Source organism: Podarcis pityusensis (genome assembly GCF_964106645.2).
Source record: "Podarcis pityusensis genome assembly, chromosome: 6".
In the NCBI taxonomy this organism is placed as follows: Eukaryota; Metazoa; Chordata; class Lepidosauria; order Squamata; family Lacertidae; genus Podarcis; species Podarcis pityusensis.
The window spans coordinates 36,360,829-36,374,032 of NC_138030.1; the positions used below are offsets into that span (position 1 = coordinate 36,360,829).

At 41.8% G+C, this 13,204-nt stretch overlaps 1 long non-coding RNA gene across 1 annotated transcript in view; it reads right to left on the reverse strand.

Annotated features, from left to right (window-relative positions):
* LOC308479359 overlaps nucleotides 1-8,395 on the reverse strand; it is a 31,765-nt gene extending 23,370 nt beyond the window's left edge. The window contains exons 1-2 of the long non-coding RNA XR_013987642.1: nucleotides 8,296-8,395; nucleotides 7,674-7,755 (exon numbers count right to left, since the gene is read on the reverse strand). This is a non-coding gene — a long non-coding RNA (uncharacterized lncRNA). The remainder of the gene's footprint in view (nucleotides 1-7,673; nucleotides 7,756-8,295) is intronic.
* Between the last annotated feature and the right edge of the window lie 4,809 nt (nucleotides 8,396-13,204).

Below are 13,204 nucleotides of genomic sequence, written 5' to 3' on the forward strand. Positions count from 1 at the left end.
AACGACCTTGACAGTTTAGAGAACTGGGCAAAAACAAACAAGATGAATTTTAACAGGGAGAAATGTAAAGTATTGCACTTGGGCAAAAAAAAATGAGAGGCACAAATACAAGATGGGTAACACCTAGCTTGAGAGCAGTACATGTGAAAAGGATCTAGGAGTCTTGGTTGACCGCAAACTTGACATGAGCCAGCAGTGTGACGCGGCAGCTAAAAAAGCCAATGCAATTCTGGGCTGCATCAATAGGAGTATAGCATCTAGATCAAGGGAAGTAATAGTGCCACTGTATTCTGCTCTGGTCAGACCTCACCTGGAGTACTGTGTCCAGTTCTGGGCACCACAGTTCAAGAAGGACACTGACAAACTGGAACGGGTCCAGAGGAGGGCAACCAAAATGGTCAAAGGCCTGGAAATGATGCCTTATGAGGAACGGCTAAGGGAGCTGGGCATGTTTAGCCTGGAGAAGAGGAGGTTAAGGGGTGATATGATAGCCATCTTCAAATATATAAAAGGATGTCACATAGAGGAGGGAGAAAGGTTGTTTTCTGCTGCTCCAGAGAAGCGGACAAGGAGCAATGGATCCAAACTACAAGAAAGAAGATTCCACCTAAACATTAGGAAGAACTTCCTGACAGTAAGAGCTGTTCGACAGTGGAATTTGCTGCCAAGGAGTGTGGTGGAGTCTCCTTCTTTGGAGGTCTTTAAGCAGAGGCTTGACAACCATATGTCAGGAGTGCTCTGATGGTGTTTCCTGCTTGGCAGGGGGTTGGACTCGATGGCCCTTGTGGTCTCTTCCAACTCTATGATTCTATGATTCTAAGAAGAAGCTGTCATGAGGATTGTTCAGGAAACACTGGATCTGAAAAAATCATTATGTAAAACATGATAAATACCAACTGCAGGGCTCTGTACAATTGATCTTCCATGTTCTGTCCGCAAAGCATCATTCTACAAATTTTAGTACACCATTGTTTGAGAGGTCTTGACAGTCATTGATGTTGAGGTTTTGTCCATGACAAGCATTCATTGCTGGTGCTATCCTTACTTGTGTGTGTCTGTGTGTGTTCCAGGGGAAGGGAAAGTAGCAGAAAGAATCAATCAAAGTTCCCCCTTGCAACTAGTTTTACTGTGACGGTTTACAGTGCCCATATTTCACCTAATCAATACTGCACTGATTACTGCAGCCACCTACAATAAACAAGTTTCATTAAGATACAGCAACGTGCTTTGAGCCGTATTATCAGCTTTACCTCCTGTCGTGTAATTTCCCTACTTCATAAAGCAACCAAACATAATGGCCTTTTCACACACTAGGGATAATGTGGGGTACTATGTTAAATTCCAATGCTCCATTCAACCCTTATTGTCTATTTATTATTGTCTATGACATGAGGTTTCATAAACAAGGCAGCCTATTGCATCAGATGCATGAGCTGACCATTGAAGCTATTGGGTAAATATATGGATTCCACGTGTGCTTCAAAATTGTTTTCCTGGATCTGCTTCCTAAATATATTTTACTTTAGTGCCCCCAAGAGACTGAGACGTTTACCCTCCTGTGACTGTAAGATGACAGCATCTGTATGGTGATGTTTTCTCTCTCCAGTGTGTGCCTCCTTTTTCAAAAACTCTGGCAAAGCATCAAGATGGCAACATTGGAATCCCAAGTATAGACACATACTATGGCACAGTGTACACGTGATTGCTCATAGGCTGCTTTTTGCATGACTTTCATCTGCTACTATATTGTAAGACTCGGCTGCTAGATCTAGGCACCTTGGCATGGAAAGGGTGCTATCAAATCACTTCTGCCTGCCTACTTGGGTTGCTGATTACACATCAGTAAACTTTTTTTTCCTGCCACTTATCACAGCTGTACTCCTCTGTGGGCAGAGCTGATATTCGCATTTCAAAGAAAGGTTAAGACTACAGCAGGCTAAATATAACACAGCTTGTTCTCGCCTTGTTTTTTAATATATAAAAAATAAAAAATAAACGAAAGGTGATTATTTTTTAACCAGATCACTAGGGATTGACACCAGCTGCTTCCTAGATTTGCCACTGAAAGTATTTGGATTAAAGTGTATGAGAAAAGTACCAATGGAATAAAGGTCAGATTTGAGAGGGAAATAGTGATGGTACATTCCTAATAAGCCTAAGAATCACAAATCATATTCAGGAGAGACTGCAGATAGTAGAATAATATTTGTCTGTTTGTTCTCTGTAGCTCTCTTAACCTCAACCCACCCCACTTTACGAACTTGAAAGTGGAAATCAGCAAGATTGCTTGGACTGGCAGGTGGGGATGAGGATATGCTTTGCTAAATGGAAGAACTATCTGCATATTTGCATGCTTCATTATAGAACTTTTTTAAAAAATGCATTAAAACTCCACATATCTTCTTTGGCCACTTCTAAAACAAAATGCCCTGGGTTGTTTCATGAAAGCCCTATATGTGCATTGTAAGTGTTCATTGGGGAAGAGATTTCCCTTTCCGAAAGCAGTTCTGGCCAAATGGTGTGAAAACAATGTTTTTTTAAATTCCAGCTTGCAATTGTGTTCCTCACTGAGCAAGGTGTTGCAGATTTTTGTTCCTCTACTTATAACCATTATTTGGTGCCTCTGCTGTATATCATAACATGAATAAAAACAAGAAGCTGTACACAAGGGGGGGGGATGCATATCATAGACCTGAGAGCTGAATCAGAGAGAGTGGCAGAAGCCTGTTACCATCCCTGTGAAAATATGAAGGCAAACAATAATGCCTGGATAGCTCAGTTGGTTAGAGTGTGGTGCTGATAACACCAAGGTTACAGTTTCGATCCCTGTATGGGACAGCTGCAGATTCCAGCATGGCAGGGTGTTGGGCTAGATGATCCTCAGGGTCCCTTCCAACTCTACAATTCTATGATTCTAAGAGCCAGCTCAAATGTCTGGGGTCTGTAACGGTGAATGTAGATGTGAAGGTGTGGGGTAGAGTAACAGTTCTAGTATAAAATACTGTGCCATAAAAGGGTCTCATTTTCACCCCTGAGTTCTAGAGTTAGCAACTTGTTCTGTCATGTCTAGGAGGCCTCAAGAAATTTGGGAATAAGGAGACGCGTGACTTCTTCTCTTTCATTGGTGACTTCCAGTCCTGAATAAGTTCTCTGATCTCTGTGCTTTAAAATGAGTAGGCTTCTGTTTTTTAGCAGAGTCTTTTAACATTCTGCAGTGATGCAATAATACTGTCAGAACAAGGGTATATGTTTGAGCGATTGGCCACTAAAAACACCCAGAAAGGCACTGGAATGAAATTATTGTATTCTTAATTTTCTGTGCAGTCCTTTTTCTACTGGGAGATGAATCATTATTGTCCAGTAAAGGGATGGTGTCATATTTAAAGAACGGTGATGCTTCTAATTATTGCCCACAAAGCACATTCAAACAGGGTTATTAAAATCATTGTGTTTTAAATTCTAATCTGTGCATACAACTAACTCTCCTTCTTCTACAAATACAAATCTTGCCTAGAAGAGAAGCAAATATTCACAGGTGTCAAAGAGTCTTGTCTGATTTGAGGAGCTTTGCAAACAAGGCGCATCAAACAAAAGCAGCTGGGTGAATAAGGCAGAATTACAAAACACCACCAAATGAATGAAGCATACTGAAACCATACAGTTGCCAATTTCAAGGTCTTGTGAGCCTCAAATCTTTTCCCTTTAGCAATCACAGCAGACATTGTCAATCCATCCAGTTTAGTGGCCCCAGACTGATTTCTAGATGTTAAAACTGAAATTTAGGTTTGCAGAATGAGCAGGAGGATCCTAAAGACAGCAGGGCTGTCTTCTTCTTCTTCTTTCTTTGGCGATCACTCGTAGCTGAGTAAGGAGGAGGAGTTTGGATTTGATATCCCGCTTTATCACTACCCGAAGGAGTCTCAAAGCGGCTAACATTCTCCTTTCCCCTCCTCCCCCACAATAAACACTCTGTGAGGTGAGTGGGGCTGAGAGACTTCTTTTCCCTTCTTTGAAGTGTGACTAGCCCAAGGTCACCCAGCAGCTGCATGTGGAGGAGCGGGGACGCGAACCTGGTTCCCCAGATTATAAATCTACCGCTCTTAACCACTACACCACACTGGCTTCCATAGACACGGTTTTAACAATGAGTCCGTAAGTGACTGTGGAGGCCAATTCTGGATCCACACGTCCTTCCACAGTGGGGACATTGGTTTCCGGGTGGGAGTTGATCACGGTGTGGATTTGCCAAGCGTGCCTTCTTCTTAGCACATTTCTCCCTTGCATCCTGAGTTCGAGTGTCTTCAAAGCCCATGACACCTTTGGTAAAGGCTGTTCTCCAACTGGAGCACTTGCAGGCCAGTGTTTCCCAGTTGTCAGTGTTTATACTACATTTTTTTAAGATTTGCCTTGAGACAGTCTTTAAACCTCTTTTGTTGACCACCAGCATTACGCTTTCCATTTTTAATTTCAGAATAGAGTAGTTGCTTTGGAAGACGAACATTAGGCATCTGCACAACATGACCAATCCAACAAAGTTGATGTTGAAGAATCATTGCTGCAACACTGGTGATCTTTGCTTCTTCCAGGACACTGATATTAATTCGCCTGTCTTCCCAAGTGATGTGTAAAATTTTTCAGAGACACCGTTGATGGAATCTTTCGAGGAGTTGGAGATGGCATTTATAAATGGTCCATGTTTCACAAGCATATAGTAAAGTTGGTAGTACAATAGCTTTGTAAACAAGCATTTTACCACATGTTGCAGTACACACTAAAATCATGTGTATACTGCTTCCCAAACCAGCAATAAGACCACCCGGGAGGCAGAATAAATGGGAGTACATACACAGCCCAGGTTGAGCATGTACTAGAACAATACATCATTGAATTGGAAAGAATGATATGAATGGGAAAGAATGAATTTGTTCCTCATGTACAAATTCAAATACCTGCAGGTGTGGACTGATTCAAATGGGGGAAAATTGGATTAACAGCTAAATCATGATCAAAGGTGGACATGCCTTTAGCATTGCTGCATGGGATTTTCCACACACATAACGGAGTCAAGATGCATCCATGCATATGCTTTTCCCTCACAACTTTCAAATTCTAGATGGCAGGGGTAAGAGGATAAAACTTAAAATCCATTTCTCTCCCCTCCCCAACACTAAGATAAAATAGGGACAGCAATTTACTAGAAAAAAAAAACATAATTGTGCTCCATGCTTGAGCTCCATCAAAAGGGACCATTGGAGTGAATACTTTGCAGCATAATCATGTGTCATTGTCATCCTGCCTCCCCCCCCCCCCCCAGGCCCCAGTATATGCTTAACTAAAATAACTTGCTCCATGTTTTTCAGTCATGTGGGTAGATACAAGGTGTGGCCACTTTTTCCTGCCTGATACCCATAGCCCACTCTACTGCACATGGATTTAGGAGAAAGAACTTTCATGGCCCAACACCCCACATTTTAGGATTTAAGCACTTTCAGCGTCTTTTTCCATTTGCTATGCTGCTATCACTGCTTGAAATTTGGGGCACATTCATTCATTCTTCGAAGGTCACACTGCACTAACTTGACCTCTGCATTGATTTCTTTGAAGAATGCATTATGAATCTAAGGAATTAATAAGAAGTTCAAAATTCAACTCTAAATTAATTAAGGAAAACTTCTGAGCTGAACTGATAGAAAGCAATTTTGTGTCTCAGCTCCATGAAATTGTTTCTGGTATATTTCCAAACTGGGTTAAAGATCAACTTGGGGAGGGAAAAAATATTCTGTTTACTCTAAACAGTCATTTAATTAACCTTTACTTCTCCTAGGAATTGAAATCTAAAGGGCAGTTTCAAGAAGTCAGTTTACTGTGTGATGGCTAAATCAAAGACACTCCCCCCCCCCCACAAGGTGAAATTTTGATTTCATTGATGTCAGTGATGTATTAAATAGGGACTGCTTTATCTGCAGAAATAACAATAGGCTCAATGTAAGAAATCTGATGAAAGAATATTCCACATTGAAGAGCCACTTCTGTAAAATACTTCTGCTGACAATAACCCAACTTTAGCCTTTCTGTCAACCTATTCACAGGCTGCCTACTGTATGCCAGGGTCAGTGAACTTTATTCAATAAACTGACCACATACTCATGTAGCTGTGACTTAATGGAATGTGGCTTGCAAGTATTGCTTTGAATTTATAGGCTTTTTAATGACACATTGTTTGCATCAATTAATTGGTTCTAAAGCAGTTAAGTGCAATATGGCTGGGTAGAGTCAGACAGACTTACAGAGCTATTGTAACCAAGTCAGACAATGTGTATGAATTCTGTCAGCTCTCCAGGTTCTCAACCAGAAGTCTATTCCAGTTCTCATAACAATGATATTTTTTAATGGAGAAGGAAAGATTTGAACCTGGGACTTTCTACCTCTCTGTTACTATAGATCCTTCACATGTGATACTTTCTGCTTCTGCCATTTAATAAAATTTTCCTTTTAAAATGATCTTTTCTAGAAGCTTCCCTCATTTTTAAATTTTTTTTAAAAGAAACTCTAGAAGAATATGGACTTGATGTGCCTAAGACTAGGGCAGCGGCGACGAGATGCTTACAAAATTCTCCTGATCTGAGTTTCTCCCTGGATATAGGGATTCTGAATTACCTGCTCATTTTGCAGAACCAACATGCTAACAATCTACCATTCTTCCATGTATTTATTTATTTATTTATTTTAAAAAATCATAGTTTGATTAGACTTCTACGGCTCTTCAAATTGCAACAATTTTCAGTTGATATTCCATTTCAGGAAACTGTGCCCTCTTTTGTTCTCTTTTTTAAGTGATATGGTTGCTCTGTTCTGGTGATATCTATGTGGTCTCCCTACCTTTACAGTGGTACCTCGCAAGACAAATGCCTCGCAAGACAGAAAACTCGCAAAATGAAAGGGGTTTTGGTTTTTTGAGTTGCTTCGCAAGATGATTTTCCCTATGGGCTTGCTTCGCAAGACGGAAACGTCTTGCAAGTTTGTTTCCTTTTTCTTAAAACTGTTAATACAGTTGCGACTTGACTTCGAGGAGCAACTCATAGCACATGGTGTGGTAGCCTTTTTTGAGGTTTTTGAAGACTTTGGTGATTTTTGAAGCTTTTCCAAAACTTTTCCGACACCGTGCTTCGCAAGACGAAAAAAACCGCAAGACGAAAAAACTCACGGAACGAATTAATTTCGTCTTGCGAGGCACCACTGTATTTGTTACCAATGTACATGGCTAGGAGAAGGGCAGAGAAAATAAACACCATGGGGCATCTGCAGCAGTACAGTCAGGCATCTTCATCTTCCCCAGCTGCAACAAAACATGTCTCTTCAGTATTGGTCTCTACAGCCAGTTTGACTTCACCCCCAAATGCACACTTCTCCATTGTCTCCAAAAGCAGACGGATGACAACCATCACAAACACATACATATGCTGATTAATGCACCATGCAAAAAGAAATCTTGATGTGATTGCACACTAACACCATGCATTCTCATTGCAGTGCAATTTAATCAAAGTTTTTCAGTGTGTTAATTGATGCATATATGCAAATGCCTACATCAGTAACCAGTAGAGGGGGTGGGGAGACATGAGCTGAAAACTGTGGCAAACTGTGTGCGCGTCTGTTCTAAAAATTAAACTTACAAAATCTCAGGAGTCAGAAGAAAGGGCAAGACAGAGCCAACCCACAGAATAATAAAACTGGAATGGAGAACACCCACATATCCTAAAAATCAGAAAAAGAGAAATCTGATTAGAAGTGGAGTATAAGTGGAATGTGCATTATTTCAGTGCTTAGCAGTTAACAGTGATCAAATTAGCATCCTTCATGCAAAGCACTATAAGCTATTTCTTGGCATAGAAAATTCCAGCATAGGAAGGGTTATCATGTTTCTTATTTTATGCAGTTGGTAATGGAAATGCAGCAAAAATATACTTGGGGAAAACTGATTTGCAATAGAGATGGGGCTAAGTGCCGTTTGTGATGTAAATAAACAAGCTTTGTGAACATTTTCTTTCAACACTCCCCATATTTGCTTTTATATTGGAAAGTAGCTTTAATTTTCAGCATTATATGCATTCATTTTGCCTCATAATTAATAATACACATTCCTTACTTTTCCCTAAGAGAAGTCTGTTCCAAGGATGGCTAATCAAGCCAAACACTCCCCATATATGGCTTGCATATGATGAATCCTAAACAGCCTAGGGCTGTTTAATGGACCACATTATCCCATATGAAACTGTTGTCATCTGAGATGCTTACCAGATGCCCTTCTTCACATATCCCCACCTTCTGCGATCAGGCTGGTACATGCTGATAGCTGATGGCTTTTTCTCTGGTAGCACCCACATTGTGGAGCTCTGTCACCTAAAGATGATGCTGATGATTAAATTTAATACCAACCCATCACCCTGAGGTTCCACAGTAGATTACATCAATTTAATATGCAACCATAAAAGCAGTTTACAACGAATTGCAACCACAAAGATGGGGTGGGTTCTAAATGTATACATATCTTGTGTCAAAGTGGTGCATCTTCAGCATATGCCGAAAACTGTCTAGTGAATTTGCCAGACCTCTGAGAGGAAGGAGTTCCACAATTTAGAGACTGTCACAGGGAATGCTCTTTCTTAGTTTACCATGTCCCCAAGCTTCTGGAATGGTAATGGAACTACCAAGAGGACCCCTCTGCTGGTCTTAGCGACTGATAGAGTCTGTAGAGAAAAATGTCATCTTTCAGGTATTTAAAGCACCTTGAATCGGACTCAGAAATAAAATGGCATCCAGTTCTAAAACTCCAAAACTGCAGCTCTTTTAGAACGGGGTTTTATGAGTTCTACAGATGGAACCCCAGTCAGTAATCTTGCTCTTGCCTTTTGGACCAACTGAACTTTTTGAGTTGCCTTCAAGGGCAGCCCCATTGCAATAATCCAATCTGGAGTTTACCAGAGCATGAAGTACAGTGGCCAGGTCATTTCTGCCCCAAAGGGGCAGTAGCTGGAGAACCAGTCGGACCTGGAAAAAGGGAACCCTAGTCACTGAGACCACTTGAGCCTCAGTGACAGTGCTGAATCTAGGAGTACCCCAAGCCACGGATCTGCTCCTTCCAGGGGAGTGCAACTTCATCCAGCACAGGCTGTCTTCCCATCTCCCAGATGTGAGAACTTGGGGCACATAACACCTCTGTCTTTCCAGGATTCAGCCTCAGTTTATTGGCCCATATCCAGCCCAGCCCAGCCTCCAAGCACCAGTCTAACACCTCAACCACCTCTCCTGTTTCAGATTAAACAGAGAGATTGAGGGGAATATCATTTGCATATTGATGCCATTGTTGCTGTTGCTGTTGTTGTTATATATTTATTTACATCTCACCTTTTCCCCTAACAGGGCTTCCAGGAATCTTACAATTAAAATAAGACCAGCTAAAAACATGGGGGGGGGGGATAGTCACCAACAAGTTTCTCTTATACTCATTGCATCTAAGATAGTTTTGATGAGTTTCATATGCCAGATATGCTTTTTAAAAATCTTAACAATGTTAATGGCTTTTTGGGTTGTTTGGCATTTTACTGCATTTGGAGTATTTGTAAACTGTCCTGAGGGTATAAAAATATAGGTAGTTGTGGGATGTAATTCACTGGGAGCAGTCAAATACAACATTCCTTGTTTTGCTAGAGTGGACATGCAAGGGAATATTTGGTCCAGCTAGTTGAAATTTCCTGTTCCTCCTGGCCTGGAGCATCCTTCCTTGCATGTGACTAGTGGGTGGGCATGACATTTCCAGACCTGGTAAAAGGACAATGGATGCTGCCACTCTCTCTCTCGCTTCCATCTTCTTTTCATCCTGCGAACTTCCTGGAACGAACTGCTGGCTGCCAGTCAAGCAGTCCCCTAGAACATCTCCCTTATGGCATAAACCTGTTAGTATAAGTTTGTAACTTTAAGCCTAAAACCTGCCTTCAGGGATCACACTGTGATCTGCCTGATCATGAGTAATCTTTCTTTTTATTGCTTATGAATAAGACTGTGGTGTCTTTATTCTTTTAGGAGGGATTCAAGGGGTCTTACCAGGAAAATATTAGAACACATTTCAATCTGGACAAGCCAGATTGAATTGCGTATTGTCTTAAGAAACTCACACAAGTTTGCAACTAGTTTTCTGCTGTGTAAAGGGGAATGCACTCTGCTAAGTAAAGAAACTCGCTAACACAAGTTAGGAAGGATATTAATAAACAATATATCCTCTCCTGCCACCCTGAACATTCCCACAGTAGTTACGTAGGCAATCATTTCTTTCAGTGTGAATAAATAAAGAGGTTGGGGCAGAGGAAGAAAGGTGGAGAAAATGGACATCTCTTTATTCACAGATCCTTTTGAGATTATCTTTTCACTTTAGATCCCAATGAGCCTGAATGAGGCCAAGGACATGTCATTGTCATTCAGAATGTATTAAACTGTAGCATACTCCCACTCTGTTCTGCTGCCTTGCAGAAACAAAGGTCCACATGATAGTTGACCTGTGTGCATTATGTGAGATGTGCCATCACGGCAGAGGAAAACATTGCTTTGCCACTGAAGTTGCCAAATGCCTGTTACAGAAATGTCCTAGTTAGCCTCTCAAATATTCCTTTATAAAGATCCACTCTGTCCTAGCCTGGAAGCTCAGGTTTACTGTGGCTTCCCCCACACCATGGATCTCCTATGGTCCTGCATTCCAGCTTCCTTGGATGCAGAGCATCCATGTGTGGCCCACTTGATAGTTGTTTTCATGCAACTACGCAGCACTCCTGCATTGTGCAGCTCTTCAGATGTCAGACCCTGCTACAGCATGTGAGATGCAGCACATAAGAAGGTAACTTATAGCAAATCAGACTATTGTCTTCTCAGACTGGCAACAGCTCATGCTTTATTCTAATGTGCAACGAAACACATTTTATACAGTGTCAAAAACTGTGCAGGGTGAAACTGCACAGTGGGACTAATTACCTGGTTAGTCAAAGGCACCGATTGAGTCATACTGAACTCTGCTGAAACAGTATATGTAAGTAAGGCCAATACCTAGTAGTGGAAAGCAAACAAAGAAAAGCAGAGTACATGGCTGTGTCATAGTGCCTCCTCTCCCATGATACTTAGCAAGTTACCTTTCTTTTGAGAAGTTGAAATATCACCATCTGGGACTGATGTGAGCAGTTTTGCTTGCAAGCCCGAGAAAATTCCCTCCAGCTCTCTTACTGTATGCTAGTGCAAAGGAACCTATGGCCCAGTTCATGGTGGAAGCTATGCTCTGCATCCATGGACTGTGGAAACAGTGCTTTGCCTCCATGGTCACTGGCAATATCCTTCTGAGTATCAGTTGATGGAAACTGCAGATGATGATAATAATAATAATAATAATAATAATAATAATAATACCTCGCCCATCTGGCTGGGTCTCCTCAGCCACCCTGGCCGGCTTCCAACAAAAGATTGTTGTTGTTTAGTTGTTTAGTCATGTCCGACTCTTCGTGACCCCATGGCATGCCAGGCACTCCTGTCTTCCACTGCCTCCCGCAGTTTGGTCAAACTCATGCTGATAGCTTCAAGAACACTGTCCAACCATCTCCTCCTCTGTCGTCCCCTTCTCCTTGTGCCCTCAATCTTTCCCACCATCAGGGTCTTTTCCAGGGAGTCTTCTGTTCTCATAAGGTGGCCAAAGTATTGGAGCCTCAGCTTTAGGATCTGTCCTTCCAGTGAGCACTCAGGGCTGATTTCCTTCAGAATGGATAGGTTTGATCTTCTTGCAGTCCATGGGATTCTCAAGAGTCTCCTCCAGCACCATAATTCAAAAGCATCAATTCTTTGGCAATCAGCCTTCTTTATGGTCCAGCTCTCACTTCCATACATCACTACTGGGAAAACCATGGCTTTAACTATACGGGTCTTTGTTGGCAAGGTGATGTCTCTGCTTTTTAGGATGCTGTCTAGGTTTAACAAAAGATTAAAAATACATTAAAATATCAGTCATTAAAAACGTCCCTAAACAGGCCTGTCTTCAGATGTCTTCTAAATGTCAAATAGTTGTTTATTTCTTTGACATCTGATGGGAGGGCGTTCCACAGGGTGCCACTACCGAGAAGGCCCTCTGCCTGGTTCCCTGTAACTTTGCTTCTCACAGAAGGCCCTTGGAGCTGGACCTCAGTGTCCGAGCTGAATGATAGGGGTGGAGACACTCCTTCGGGTATATGAGGCAGATGAGGAGAGTGTTCTTGGGCTCAAGTCCTGCTTGCTCTTTTCCCAGAGGCATCTTCTTTGCCATTGTGAGAACAGGATGCTGGACTAAATGGACCATTGACTTGATCCATCAGGCTCTTCTTATGTTCTTATCTCAGTCCAACATAGTAACGGAACACACACACACACACACAGAGAGAGAGAGAGAGAGAGAGGAGGAGGAGGAGGAGGAGCACCTACTTTTTCTTCAAGCTTTCCAGTGGCTTTTGATATAGCTGTTCCCATAGAATAAGACTCTGCAGCACCCCAACTTCCAAGGTGCAGTCTTCCATGTGATATCCTTGCCCAGACATTTCATGGCACTGTGAAGAGAAGAATGAAAGGATTGCCACATGCAAAAACCACATTATTGCTTTCTGAAGAAATGAAAGGCTGTACAATTCTGCTTGGAAAGTCCAGCAGCCTATAACACCAGCTGAAGTGGTTGGTGGCTGGCCTAGGAAGCTGAATGCATGTTGTCAGACTATCTGCTGAACACTTAAAGGTGTTTGAATGCTGAAGGGCCCTATCAAAGAGCATGCATGAGAGAGGGGAAAAGAATCATAAAATCATAGAGTTGTAGAGTTGGAAATGACCGATGTGGGGCTTTTCCCATGGTCGTGAGGTTAAGAGTCTCATGCTCTACCAACTGAACTATCTCAGATCTGAGAGAGAGAGAGAGAGAGAGAGAGAGAGAGAGAGAGAGAGAACCCTCTCCTTTTCTCCAACACTTAGTATTTTACCACCACCTTCCTAACGTCTGACTAGTAGCATGAAACAGCTGAAAACCACAGCATCAATTAGCCCATTTGTGTCTTGTTAGGAATGTTATGCATGTTTATTGGCATTTAACTAGACAATTCATTGGTATAAAGACTGTGGGAGGCAAAGCTGTACAAGCCCATTGTGTGACTTGCTGAAA